Genomic DNA, 14,064 nt, shown 5'->3' with positions numbered 1-14,064 from the left:
GCAATGTTTTTGCAATACGGGCACGGACGAATTCCTTGTTTATAAAGCTTAATTACCGCACTTCGTAGACCCTGTATATGGTCTATTGAAAACCATAAAATTTTGTTTACAGATCAAATCTTCAACAAAAACAGTTTGGCATACAATAATCAAATCGAACATTGCAAAAAAATAAGTTCATGCCTCATAACTTCATACCATATATCGTTAATCTCAGTCAACACAATACAGTCCGAAATGAACAGCTGGATTTGGTATTTTGCAACGGTGAAAATGATTTCGATATCGACGAATCCACTGTGCCGCTTTTACCTATTGAAGCTCACCATCCTTCCTTAATTCTGTCGCTACCTGCTCCACTTTACAGGCCATCTCACCCATCTCTTCTAGGCGTCAAGAAAATTGCTTATGTCTCATTACTGCAGTATCTTTTTGACAAGACTGGGCCGATGTGTTTGAATGCATTGATGTTGATGAGATGACTGTGCGTTTCTGTAGCATTCTTCAACATTGGTTGAAATCAAATGTTGCAATTTCCCCAGCTTGGAGTACTCCTCAGCTTAGAGTGCTGAATGGTGAGTGTAACGAAGTTCAGAGAAAACTACGTCGTCACAAAAAAGCTGACACGAAGCGTGGCTTCAAGCGTACCAGTATCGCTTACATTAAAGTTAACAGTGCCTTGCACAAATCACACGTCCTCAGAGTCCAGTGGAATTTGCGGTGTAGCCCCCGAAATATTTTTATCCGTGTGTAACTTTTTTATCCGTGGGTAAAAATTGATGAAAATCTGGGTATAACTACATTCAAAGTGTTTTTTATGTTACTTCATACGCGAAGTTAACGATTTCAGAGTTGGTTGGAAATGCTAACATGAAGCTTTAGTGTGATGATTTATTAGCTAGAGAATGATCTTTAGAAGAGGGTAGGTGGATAGTTCCGTTAGAGTACGGCAGTATGAAAATTGAATAGAAGTTGAAAATGAGCGAAGGGCCATTAATGCGTCTATCTTGAAAACTGTCGCTTTAATGGCCCTTCGCTCATTTTCAACTTCTATTCAATTTTCATACTGCCGTACTCTAACGGAACTATCCACCTACCCTCTTCTAAAGATCATTCTCTAGCTAATAAATCATCACACTAAAGCTTCATGTTAGCATTTCCAACCAACTCTGGGTATAACTAGTTTGGAGTGAATTGTTTACATGTGCAAAATTTCATAACAATCGGTTCAGTGGTTATTGAGATGTCATGGAAAATCCGACTGCGACCATGAGATGGATCTGAAGATAACTGGGAATCACCCATACAACTGTGTCTCGGGTGGTAAAATAATTTAAGAAGTCCCAGACGACCGAGCGGCGGGCTGGAAGTGGAAGAAAATCGAAGACAGCTGACCCTGTGAAGGCCCGGAAGGTGTTGGATTATTTCAAGCGTAATCCGAACATTTCGATTCGCGACGCGGCTCTGAAGGCAAAGTGTTCCGCCTGGTTCGTTCAGAAAACCATGAAACAAGCTGGGCTTCGTGTATTCAAGGTCCGCAAGGCACCGAACCGGCGTGATCAACAAAACACGGCGGTCAAATCCCGCGCAACGAAGCTGTATCGAGAGTGGTTAACGAAAGCGATGTGTGTGGTTATGGATGACGAAACCTACATCAAGGCAGAAGCAAAGCAGATACCGGGGCTGGGGAGTTCTACGGTGCCAAATCACGGTTTGATGTTCCGAAAGACATAAGGAAGAAGAAAGTGGACAAATTCGCCAAAAAATACTTTCTCTGGCAGGCCATATGCCAATGCGGTAAACTGAGTAAACCGTACATCACAACAGCGAAATCTACCGCACCGAGTGCCTCCAAAAGCGTCTGTTGCCCTTCCTGCGGTCCCACGGAGGCGAGACATTATTTTGGGCGGACCTGGCATCATGCCTTTACGCGCGATCGACGTTGGATTGGTACAGAGACAATAACGTTGTTTTTGTACCACAAACCGCCAACCCCCCAAATTCACCAGAGATTCGTCCGGAGCTGGAGTTGAAGAAAGAATGGATGAAAGTGACAAAAAAAGTCGGCACCACCATTGCACAAAATGTAATGAGGGGTCTAAGGGAAAGGTGCAGGCTTTCAGCGATGGAAAAAAAAATTGAATAAAGTAATTATGCCGAAACTTAATCCATATGGATTAGTTCATTCCCTGAAAGTTTCAAGAAAATCTGACTTAAAATAAACTTTTGACGAACACTTTTGTCTGCCGGCGCCGGGGGTGTAGTGGTAAGCGTGACTGCTTTCTAACACCCCAATGGGTCTGGGTTCAATCCCCAGCCGAGGTCGGTGGGATTTTTCTGAGGCATAAAAATCTCTGGTCACGTCTTCCTTCGGAAGGGAAGTAAAGCCGTTGGTCCCGGCCCATGTGTGTTGTGAATGGGTGCGATATCCTACGCAGGTGTGGAAGCTGCCTTCCTGCACATTCGGTTACCGTCAATGGATGGCAATCGATGTCCGTCGGTGATTGGCACTAGATTGCGGAACAGAGACCGACGGTAAATAAAGGAAAGAAAAAAAAGAACACTTTTGTCTGGTGCATTTTTTTTTTTTCGAGTACAGGCCTTACTCGATGGGAAAGAGTCCACTTTTCTTAGGGAATCGTGTGAGATGTTTGCTAAACACTTTGCATCTGCCTTCGATAAAAATATGACAAGAGACGTTAAAGCTGAATCTGCTGCCTCTGATACGTCTAGTGACTAAGTGGAACTGAGCACATTCCAAATAACTCGGGATATGGTACTTTCAGCAGTAAGGAGACTGAAAACCTCATTCTCTCCTGGTCCAGATGGAATTCCGGCAGTGGTGTTCTGCCGTTGCTCAGCTGCCTTAACAGAACCATTAGCAGCCATATTTGATGCATCCTTTGAGCATCCTTTTGTTTTCAAAGCTGGCAATAAACGGGATATTAAGAACTATCAAGGTATAATCAGTTTTTCGGAAGTGTCCAAACTGTTTGAGATCATCTTGAGCAAATTTGTCCGAAATCGCTCGAAGAACTACATTTCAACTGATCAGCATGGATTTATTCCCGGTAGATCGGTAGCTACTAACCTTTTGGATTTCACCAGTACATGCATCACCCCGATGGAGGATAAGGCACAAGTCGACGTCATATATACTGATCTGAAAACCACATTCGACAAAGTCGATCAGAAGGTTTTGTTATTCACGCTTTCCCGACTAGGAGCGTCTGAGCAACTTAGGTCGTGGTTACATTCTTACTTGACTGGACGAACTCTTCGAGTACGACTAGGATCTTGTGTCTCTTCTACGTCTACCAGCACCTCTGGAGTACCTCAGGGAAGTAACCTGTGTCCACTGTTGTTTACGTTATTCTTCAACCATGTAGCAGCTTTGTTGGGAGTTAAATGCAAGCTCGTTTATGCAGATGATCTTAAGCTATACGTCATAGTTCACTCGATTGAGGATTGTCATCGCCTACAAGCTCTGCTAGATTTGTTTGTGGATTGGTGCCGTCACAATAAGCTCATCATCAGTGTGCAGTGATGACGTTTCACCGCTCTAAGAGTTCAAACCTTTGCGACTACAGCATTGACAATGTAAAGGCTTCGCAGAGCGGAACGTATGACTCATCTAGGTGTTCCTTTGGACCCAAAGTTGACCTTAAATCTTCACTATTCGTCGATCATCTCTAAGGCGAATCGTCAACTGGGATTTAATTCGAAGATTGCACGAGATTTCAAAGACCCTCACTGCTTGAAGGGACTATATTGCTCTTTAGTTTGGCCCATACTTGAGAATACATCTGTGGTCTGGCCTTCATATGAGCTAGTATGGAATCTCCGAATAGAACGTGTTCAGAAACGATTTTTGAGGTTGGCTTTGCGCAGCCTGCCGTGGCGCGATCCAATGAATTTACCACCTTATGCAGACCAACCTGGATGTGGACACATTGGAACACAGCAGAAAAATGCAACAAGCCTTATTTGTAGCGAATCTTTTAAATGGCTATGTGAACTGCCCTCAACTGCTTTCACAATTAAACTTCCGTGTTCCTCAAAGGATGTTGCGACCATAATCCTTACTACAATCAAAATTCCATCGGACTGCATATGGATACCATGAGCCAATGTCTGCGATGATTCGGGCATTCTCCGCTGTGGAAGAAGCATTTGAATCAACCAATTTCGAAACCGATTGAGAAGATTGTGATTATTTTTTGTAATCTGTTTATCTGTTGCTTTTTTGTGTATTATCTAAGTTTTATTCATTAAGACAACTACTGTCCGATGAATTACAATGAGTAAATAAATAGAGTGTTCACTTGAAAAATGGAGTTTATGACTTCTCGGAGAATGGAGATTATGACTTATGAACCTTCGGAGAACGGTTTGAAGTGAAATGGCATGGTATGCACCGGTACGTTTTTTTTCTGAGCCTCGCTTATAACGGTTGCTTCCATCATTTTACCTAGCTATTTTCCCTTTGATACCAGAAAGTTCAGCATCCACCTTTGTAAACGGATTATCAGGTTCAGGTAGTCCAACGGCACTCTTTAGTACATATGTGTTGGTACAAAGCGGAGAGAGATTAATTGCATAGTCAGCTTATGTTCTTCTCAAGGCAACATACACTATCCACAGAAAGACCATATCATGGAACGATCAACTATAGCTTCCCTCGCAGACAGTAAACACATATCTTTTTAATAATTTTGACATCACATCAAAGTGGATGCACTTCAATCGTGTCAAAAATATGGTGTAACATTACTTGCCAAAAAGGACAAAATTTTCATTAATTCAGTGCATGAACTCACATTATGCTGATTTTACTGCATTTGTTTATTTTTTTTTTATCATACTCATTACATGAGATTTTCGACATGATTGAAGTGCCTCCTCTTGGATATGATATTAAAATTAACTTTTTAACTTTATTTCGATGTTTAGTATTGCTTTTTTGAACTTATTCATTAAGTTGTTCAGTTTGTTCAAATACGGTCCATTTTGAGCAAGCATTTCATGGACACATTTCAACCCTTGGTTTCTTCAGCATGAAAACAACTCAACTGACTTCGGTTCTGATCACCTTCCAGTAGCTTTTGAAATATCCCAAGAAATAATTTCTAATCCCAACAGCTCTATTTCCAATCACCATAGAGCTGATTGGGAATAATATAGAACATTTTTGGAATATAGCTTCGATCCAAACATTCCTTTGCAAACCAAAGATGAAATTAATTATGCTCTTGAATCTCTGACTACTTCTATAGTTGAAGCTAGAGCTGTCTCAGTACCAACCTGAGAGGTTAAATTCGATTCAATTATAATAGACGACGATCTTCAGCTATTGATTCGTTTGAAAAATGTTCGTAGGCGGCAATATCAAAGAACACGTGATCCTGCCATGAAAGTTATCTGAAGAGATTTGCAAAAACCAAATTAAAAAGCGATTTTCTGCACTGAGGAACAAACCTTTTAAAAATAATGTTTCGAAATTAAACCCTAACTTGCTAAGCAATTCGAGAGTTCCCATAATTTCAGTTTGAGTTTTGCTCGGGATTATCTGATTATTTTCTTTCGCGTAAAATATTTTTGTTGACTCCTGGGGGACTGATTTGGATGAATTAACATCTATAACTAAATAATTTTAAAATATGAAAGCACCAGGCCATTGTTTGACGATGGAATTTTTTATATCCTCATCAAAAAACTCACAGAGAGTATTTACAAGTATTTATTTATTTTTATTTTTATTAGTATTTATTTTTTACAAGTAAACTCTTTGAAAAGATAATTTTGAATAGAACGATGATTCCCGTCAATACGAACTCAAGTTTTGTAGATGAGCAGTTTGGATTTCACCATGGGCATTCAATCAAATCTTAAGAGTTACCAATTTCATTCGTTCAAAAAAATGTGACGGCTGCTCAACTGGAGTTGGTCTAATAGACATAGGAAATGCATTCGACATTGTTTGGCATAAAGAACCTTCATGCCAAACAATTGAAAAAGTTCAAATTTCCACTATATAGAAGAAATGTCTCTAAAGTTGGCCTATGGATCTAAGATTGGGCCCATCGCTAAAAATCTACTATATTTTCAATTTTATCTAGATGAGTACCAATGGATATTTTTGGCCTCTTTTAAAAGTTTAATCGAATGCTGAATTTATGTATGGGCCCAAATTAGGGGCATTTAGGCCGACATTACATCCATTTCCCCTATGTAGTATGTATGTTATGAGAAAATAATGTTCTACCGTTCATACTGGCGATATCGCTCTGATGAGACAACGAAACCCTGCCCCCAAGCTCCTTCTCTTTTCCTATCCTTCGACAATGTACCCCTCTAACCTTGGGTAAGCCGCTAGTATTAGGCCCAACTCCTACTAGATATAGAATTAAGTGAATTTTGTTACAAACAAAGAACAATGAACTATCGGCTCTGTAAAGCTAACGCGATTGAGCCTTTCAAATAAACGAACTAGATAAAAAGAAAAGAAAATAATGTTATGGCCTAGCTGACCTCAAAAAAATTTTTTTCAAGTGAGCTTTTGCTCATTCTTAATTAAATAATGTGTAATATGCATTACAGCAAGACATCATTCTATTCAATGGTCTATTTCTGGCATTGTTTGTTATTTGGTTGTTAACATAAAATAAGTTTCTAGTCCTTAAGTGAGCGTGTGCCAGCATAAAAATTCAAATTTTTCTCAACCTCCGGACTGTTTATTGATTGCGAAATATCATCGTTTATGAATGCTTTCATTGCAAACTTTCGTCATAGTTGAAGATGCTAGTTTCAAATAACAGACTAAAGTGTTAATTTTTATACGATAGATGCGGAGAGTACGGCAGTGTGAAAATTGTATATAGAGAGTAGAAAGCGAGCAAGGACAACTTTAGGAAGTTACAAATCGGTTTGATCATCTCTCTTTACCAAACTCCCTCGTTGGAGATGGATGGTGAGGGGTATTCCCCCTCCACCACCACTGGCAAAAAGAGATGATCGCCGACTCGCTCATGTACCGACGATGTGTCTGTCGATTTTTACCGCACTCCAGTTGTTATCTGAAGAAAAGGCATCCAGTCGTAGGTTTGGAAATTGCTGCTATTGTTACCTCTACCACGGTATGTGCTCCTATCATCGTCGACTTGACGATGTCCCCTCGCTTTTTAGCTCATCTAAATTTATTGACATATTGACATACTCATAAGATGGGAACGGAAAACTCGTCCAACCAAACTTTCTTAGAGCAAACAACAAGAACTGCTTTTCAACAGACTCAATACGGTATAGATGTGTATAATGATCAGGGCTCTACAATTTCGAAGCTCTAAAATGAACTCGTGTTTTGTTTCTCTCTTACAAACCTGTTTCTATAACGCCTAGCTAGACTATCAGCAAGAAATGACAATGAAAAAGAAGCACGCTTAGAAGGAAACGCTGGCTGTGGATCTTCTCGTCATTGCTATGCCCATCTCTTTCAATGTAAGTAACGTCGATTTTCTAGTTAAACGAAACCTCATTATGTCTTTCAATCCCCTTTCACGAACACTCTATCACCGCTCTTTCAATTTGTTTCAAATGCGTTATGTTCCGTTTTCGTTAGTTTTTTTAGATAAATATGTGGATGGAAGATAAATTAAACATATTACGTGTAATCTTCAAGTGTTTTCACGTGAGAAATGCTTTAAATATGTGTTTTCATTTTCCGTCATATACGTCATGAAACCTCTGTTGATGTGTTTCATGAAAGAGAAAACTATCAAAGTCGAGCGCTCTTTCACTCATCCGGTTCACCGAAGCTTGAAAGGAAGACCAATGGAGCGACGGGAGAAAGAGAGACAAGCGATTGCACATTTGTTTGTGCACGCCGACTGAGGTTCTAGAATGCTGCGAAGCTGTTCGACTTTAACAGAAAAAAAAAATCCAGCAGTCTCTTCGTCGCATCGATTTGGTCGATTGAAGCTGATATTGTGACGCCCTGATAATGATATGGAGCCCTACAGTACTCAAGAAGAGACCTCACATATGCTACGTACAGTGCTCTGATTGTGTAAGGATCATTAACACTCCGAACACGATGCCTTTGGTAAACTGTGTAACGGCAAACTTGCAGTGATTGAAAGTCATAGCTCAGCTATTTATTCACAAATTTCAAATCTATTGCCGTCAATTGAAACTGACAGATTTATTCGGTATCAATAGGTTGATTAATGATTTTTCAAACATTTACAATTTTCCGTTATGCATTTTACCACAGGCGCTAAACCGTTTGATAAACCCGAACATGTTATTTGCTTTATAGATAATGCTGTTGTAGTGATCAGCAAATTACTACTTAGATTCGAGAACAACACCTAAGTCTCTAACTTGATAACATGTTTGAACTAGTTTCTGGTCTAGAGGAATTTTGTCATAAAAAATAGCATTCTAGAATGGATTTTTTAATTTTTTTTTGTTAGAACTTAATGTAACATTAACAGGGCTGGTAGCAATCAATGCTGTCAAAAAAGTGATTTTAGAGACCATGTTGAAGAAATAAGTGACCAAATACTGACTTATAGTTGTAAAAAATTGACTACAAAGAGACCTAAGGGAAGAAAATTAAACGTTTTGATGGCATACCAAATTAATGTTAAGACTTATTCGATTAGAATCTCATAAACCCTTAAATATGTACGATAGGAATCTTTATAGCGAAAGATTCAATAGAAAGTTTATGACTGAAATCAGTTTATGGTATATCCGATGACATCTGGCCACGTTGACATCGGCTCTGGGGGTCCCAGGATCCAGTGCTATAGGCCATCGTATTCAAGGCAAAGGAATTATGCTGCAGGCCAAATCATAGCAGTATAATAAGTGAGGTCCATGAATTTTCCATACCGCATTCGTACTTGCATGATTTGACTTGCTGCATTGTTATTTTTCTTTAAATTGTACTATGGCCTAAAGGAACAGATTCCGGAACCCCAGGAACAGATTCGAATATGGCCATTTGACATCGGATGCACGATAAACTGATTTCAATGATCTTACCTTGTTAGTTTGACATGATTTGACATGCAGCAGGACTATTTTGCCCCGCATATTACGATGGCCTATAGAACTAGATCCTAGGACCTAGCAGTGATTGGACAGATACTCACCGCTGTGCATTGAGGCGGCGTTGAAAAGTGGCAGCAGAAACATTGAAGTCAAATTGTCCACTAACATCGTCAAACCGAGAAGACATTATCCTGATAGGATCGTGTTGACCATAACGGCTGTTCCGGGTAGCAAGATGCAGGAAATTACGTCTTTGCGGCGCATATACGTGCAATTCAGCAAGAATATCTGGGGCATCGATTTCATTGGTCATTACCTTAGCGACGAATATGGCTTGCAAATTGGATCTTCGCTTCTCCAGAGTATCGATGCCTAACAGCAAACAACAATGTTCATATGGAGGAAGATTTAACTAATCACGCCAGGGTAAGTGGCGAAGAGCGAGGCGCACAAACTTTTTCTGCACCGCCTCGATACGGTCAATCCAGTTTCTGTTGTACGGGCACCATACCAGCACGGAAGATTCCAAAATAGATCGAACCAGTGCACAGAAAAGGGACTTCAGGCAGAGAGGATCACGAAATCCATCAGCAAGCTTAAACATGCCCCAATCACGTCTTCGTAATGCGGTCGAAAAGTGAGTTTGCGGTCCAATATCACACCGAGATCCCTAACCTGATACAAGCGCTCGAGAGTTTGTCCACACATGCTGTAGTTGAAATTGATTGGTTGCCGCTTCCTGCTGAATGATATTGTGTTGCATTTGGCTATGCATAAATCGAGTAGGTTTCGCTTGCTCCAGTCCTCGAACAAATCTAATATCCTCTGCAACTCCAGGCAATCCTCAGTGCACGTGATGATCATAAAGATCTTAACATCGTCATTATAGAATATTCGCTGTCTACGTGGCAACACAAAGGCAATGTCATTTATGAATAATGAGAAAAGCAGCGGTCCAAGATTACTCCCTTGCGGTACACCAGAAGGAATCATAAACGGCTCCGAATGTGACGAACCAATCCTTACTCTCACGGATCTTTCAGACAGATATGATCTAAAACAGCTAACAAGCGCGGAAGATACCCCCAGCTTCTCGAGTTTTTGCAACAGGATATCATGATTCACACGATCGAATGGAGCCTTGAAGTCCGTGAGGTGAACTGAGTGAGGTTAGTAGTAACAGATCGTTTCGGGTAGAATCCATGCTGGGCACATGAAATGTAGTTTGAACAGTTTTACTAACGGTGTCATCAGAGAACTCGAGCAGTTTTACAACACAGAGGAAGGAATCCCATCAGGACCGGGTGACACGGAATGTTTGAGCTTACGTAATGCATTTTCGACATGCTCCTCGCTGATCTGGAAAATTCCAAAGTCGATGCTGTCTAGCGGCGTATCACGAACAGCAGCCTCTATCTGCAATGACGTAGCAGGCGTATTTGAGAAGACATTCTTGAAGTGTTCAGCAAATCTACGCGTTATCTACGTCAAAAATTAGATCCACTATTCCCCTTCAATAAAAATCCAATTTATGAAAATCGGTTATGACATTGCTGAGAACGAGCATTTTGAAAAAAAAAATTGCGTCCTGGTACTTTACGTGTGCTAAGAAGCAATTAAGGAACATCAATAAATCATTTTAGATGGGCTTAAACGAAGGGTTTCAGACAGCCTAGTCAGTTTAAGCTCGGTAGTGCCAAGCCGGAGGTGAGTTTGATTCCCAGTCCAATCTCGAAAATCTGCCGGGTTTGAAATTTCCTCGACTTCCCTGAGCACATTATATTATGTACTATATACAAATTCAAGCTTTGGTACGCAGAGCACGCTTTGAATTTACAACTGTGGAAGTACTTCAAAAAACAGTTGACAGCTGACAACATCTTTGAAGCAGAATAATAATTGAAATTTGAATTCATAATGCTTCAAGGCATATATGCCTGTTCAGTGGACAATAATTAACAGCATGGTTGATATTCGCAACAGTTGTCGCTAGTAAAAAAAAAGTTACGCCGATTTATTTTGTAGGGGAAATTACGGAAAAATGTTTCCCCATGAATGTGGGCTTCTTAGTGGAATACCTATACAATATTGACCCGATTTTGTGAGCCCTTCCGCCCTTCAGACTTTTATTTTTCAATAATTTCACATAATCGTGATTCCAAAGCTTTCTCATTCCTCTTTAAGATGGATGTTTAAGTTATACTTTGGTGCAATAAGACCACTGAAAAAGCGCCTAGGGTTCGTAGAACACTTGAAAATATTTTCAAAAAAAAGGGCTGCCAAAATAATGTATAAAGAGAGAAAGATTAGAAGTTTCCATTCAATTGCACTACCTTATTTACTTGCCAAGGCAAGTAGGTAGTGGAATTAAAAGGAAATTAATAATCCTTGTCTCTTTCTTTCTACGAAAAATCTTGATTTTTTTTTAAGCATTCTTGAAACAAGCGGCAGCTTTTAATTTTACCAAACTAGCCCTTCAAATATTCTTGCTGTTTTCGTTTCAGATGTTTTTTTTTTAAATTTTCAAAACTGTCACGTTAATCGATTGTGGAAAAATGTTGATTCAAATAATTAGAAATTCCCCCAAATCAAACTTACCTTTGGTTCTCAAACTGTTTTCTTTCACGTATCCACTATCTTCACCTCAATTACTCACTTCTGCTGTCACTCTTTCGAACATTTCGTTTCTATGGTACATTTGGCAGCCACCAAGCCCAGCCGAACCGTTTCACCTTTCCTACCTCGAGCGTGCCACAGTAGCCCCTTGATCACAACTCTTCTCCGACAAGAAAGTTTTCCCTCAAACACCTCCGATCATGATATTGTTACAACAATCGGCACCACACAACGCACTCTCACCCCGCCCGGGGGGAACTTGCTTGCTGATTTGTTTTAAATTAATTACTTCAACTTGTCCGCCACGCGTCCGCGTCCTTGACTCGCTGCTGCACCCGATGATTTTCCACTTGCAAATTGACGGGAAAAACTTTTTCCCGCGCCTTCGATGGGCGTCTCACCGGTTCCTTCGCACCGAAGGGGGGCAGTAGTGTGCAGGAAACTTTTCGTTCCCTTGATTATTACCCACAAACAACTTCTCGCAAGATTACCGCCACCCTTCGTCGTCGTCCTCGATGGCGGGCAGCCAAAAATAATTGTCTTTTTTGCCTCCCTGCCGCCTTCACTCGCGCAAACTTTTCTCAAAACTGTGTGTTCGTCAAACTTTTACTCGCGGAACCGGGCAAAAGTTTTAGGAGTTTTTGAAAACTTTTCGGTTGCAGTTTCACCACCCAAAGCCAAAAGTTGTTCACTTCTCGAAGGAAACTTTGCCGCTGAAAACTTTGTTGGAAACTTTCTTCTCACACACAAGTTGTAGCACTCCCTCTTCATTCAGAGCGAATCACCAACGGCGGGACCACGGTGAAAACTCATCTTTACCTTCACCGAGTTTACAACGTACTGACGACGGAATTTCCTCCGCACCGGTGAAGCACGGCTACCTCTACAGTGCAGTGCGAGCGAGCACCCATACCAGGCCGGGCTCGAAGGGACGACGACGACGTGTTACAACTGCGCCTGGATGTAGGCTTGCTTCGGTGTGTTGGTGAATGAACCTCCAAGCGCAAGCACATGAACGGTGCACCAACCAAAGCGAGTGCAACCACCCCTCCCACCCCGCGCTCTGGAGCAAGCGGGACGGAAGCACCACGGAACCTGAGATGGCCTGCTATCCGGTTTCCACGTGGGAGGGTTGGAGGGACGCGTGCGCACTTTCGCCTAAGCACGACGGCGGAGGAATTCATCCAAGGGATCCGCCTCATGACCCGGAGGAAAACGGTCGACGGAGGATTGCATCACATCGCCAGTGCTCCGTGTTTGGTTTCCTTTTGGCGGCGCAGCGACGAGGTTACCGCACGGTGCTGAGGAACCGCTGCTTCGCTAGCAGCAATCCAGGCAGGAAAAATGATTTTGTTTATAACAAATTACAAACAGTTTTTCATTCATTTCAAGAGGCTCTTGGAGGAGTTGTGCTGTTGATGTTGCTGTTGTTGATCGTTGCGTTTCGTTTTAGTTGGACAGAAATTGTAATTTAATAACATGATTTTGCAAAAGAGAGAGAGACAGAGAGCAGCAGGGATTGAGGGATGAGCTGCTGCAGTGCTTTGAAAGATGCAAACATATCTAATTGCTTCAACAGTAAGTTACACGCAGAAAGCTGACGGAAAACAAATCAATTCTGTGCTCGAAAAGTGCAGACTGTAAAGTGTCAAATAATGTACAAGTTGCGAGCAGGGCTGTGGAAGGAATTTTATGATCTGAGGAGTCGGAGTCGGTGAAATCATACCGACTGCGAATCCGACTGAATGATCAGAAGATTGGATTGGGTTTTTTAACTGACAAACCCCAAGGCTACGAACAGCGTGCCGATGCATGTTGACAATAGTTATGATTCAGCCACCATTCAAAAGGTATGGCTATCTACTTTTATTTGGAACAAGTGACCTATGGTTGGCCAGCCGGAACGGAAACCCCCAGAAGAGTCCCGAGGGAAATGCGTGTCAATTCATGTTGACAAGACTGGTTCTCGTCAATTTCGATACCAAATTTAAAGATTGAGTCACTACTTCAAAGGTATGACTATCTACTTTCGAACGAAATATACAGGGAACTACTTGTGGTTGGCCAGTCGGAGCGTGAGAGGTGCCTCTGCGACAATGCGGTTTCATTCGCGATTTTTTTTTACTAAATTGCATGCAATCATGAGCATGGAGAAAATATGCCATCAACATTTCGATTCTGCTAACCGGTAGCCAGAAAACGGGCCTTTGAATATCCCGATACACCGGCAAAATAATCAATTCCTGAAAGTAGACCTAGAGTGCCGTGATTTTTTCTTAATTGCATACAATCATTAGCAAAGATGACTCCCCATCTTCCTGAAGTGTTCCCATTTCACTAAGACATGGAGCATTAGTTGTTTCTTAGACGTTCACTTGTTCAGTTGTT

At 41.2% G+C, this 14,064-nt stretch overlaps 1 protein-coding gene across 4 annotated transcripts in view; it reads right to left on the bottom strand.

Annotated features, from left to right (window-relative positions):
* LOC135706765 (trithorax group protein osa-like) overlaps positions 1-12,495 on the bottom strand; it is a 53,813-nt gene extending 41,318 nt beyond the window's left edge. For all 4 annotated transcript variants that reach the window (XM_065228417.1, XM_065228419.1, XM_065228420.1 and 1 more), the window contains exon 1: positions 11,659-12,495. The gene's annotated coding sequence lies outside the window, so the exon portion shown is untranslated. The remainder of the gene's footprint in view (positions 1-11,658) is intronic.
* Between the last annotated feature and the right edge of the window lie 1,569 nt (positions 12,496-14,064).

This window comes from Ochlerotatus camptorhynchus, unplaced genomic scaffold (genome assembly GCF_037179485.1).
Source record: "Ochlerotatus camptorhynchus isolate MF236.1 unplaced genomic scaffold, CSIRO-AGI_Acam_v1.1 ptg000290l, whole genome shotgun sequence".
In the NCBI taxonomy this organism is placed as follows: Eukaryota; Metazoa; Arthropoda; class Insecta; order Diptera; family Culicidae; genus Ochlerotatus; species Ochlerotatus camptorhynchus.
The sequence above is the reverse complement of the archived record's forward strand: the minus strand, read 5'-3'. Positions and strand labels throughout refer to the sequence as shown.